Source organism: Aphanomyces invadans (assembly GCF_000520115.1).
Source record: "Aphanomyces invadans strain NJM9701 unplaced genomic scaffold supercont1.8, whole genome shotgun sequence".
NCBI lineage: Eukaryota > Oomycota > Saprolegniomycetes > Saprolegniales > Verrucalvaceae > Aphanomyces > Aphanomyces invadans.
The window spans coordinates 467,634-468,806 of record NW_008580153.1 but is presented as its reverse complement, the minus strand read 5'-3'; positions in this window follow the sequence as shown (position 1 = coordinate 468,806).

The window sequence follows — 1,173 nt, the reverse complement described above, 5'->3', positions numbered from 1 at the left end:
GTAATCCCAAGATTTATTGGGTACGTCTCAACTTTTACCTATACCTTTTACCCCATAACCGGGTAAATCTCGGCATTTGCCCTACCTTGTCGAGGCTAAAGTACAAGGTTGAAATTTCATATCTGGTTGTTCTGTTCTCCGTTGACGCGCTAATGACGGGGTATGTTTACATGATGAACTAAGATACATCTAATAATACCTGTACTTTACCGCATTTGTAATGTGTGAATGAAAAAGACCTACATAATTCTATAATGGCATCTATTGAATTAAGAAGTTCCCTGCTCACTTGAGTTGCCTTTGGAACATAGTAAATATCAGGTTTAAGGAGTATGCATTTGAATTCCAAGGTGGCGCGAAAGTTAGCATGTCACCGACAGACAACTCCACACCGCACCGAAAAGCGACGGGAAGACCTGTGGTCAAAAACCGCAAACGTATTGGTCCTCCACAGCATCAAAGACTGTACTTCACATACGCCAAGCAGCTTCACATTATCAATTGGAGAAAAGAGCACTCTATGGACTCCACATTTGACCGCTTCTTTGGCGGGACTCAAGCGAATGTACGACTGTCCACACAAAAAAGAGTGCTCCGGTGGGAAAGCAACCGCGTTCATATAACGAAGGAACCTAGTAATCCTGCTATCGCATCGCAAAAGAACTCACGCCTCATCGGCACTGCAACTACGCTGGCTAAAGAGCACGAAAAACAAATTGTCAAGTGGATAAACGATCTTCGTTCTGACGGAATCCTGTGTGTCGTTTCCTACTGCAATGTAAGGCGCTAGAAGTAGCAAAAGAGTTCAAAGCTAGCCAACCTTGGATTACGAGTTTTATGCAGCGCTCGCTGGAAGCTAACTATGCGAACGAAGACAAGATCTGGGCAGTCCAATCTAGAACGCGGCCAAGCTGCGTTGGCAGAGTCCAGCAGCCGCATACGCAACTTGATCGCAACCGAAGATATTGAAGAAATCTACAATGCGGATCAGACAGGAATCAACCACGAGTACATTCCAAAAACTACAACTGATGGTGCGGGGTCAAAGATCGTGTGGATTCGTGTGTTCGGGTCGTGCTGCTGGCTGACACCATGGGCACAAAATGTCCCATGTTTTTGGTCCTACAGTCAAAAGCGTCAAAGATCAAATAGAAACTGGTTGAGAACCTGACG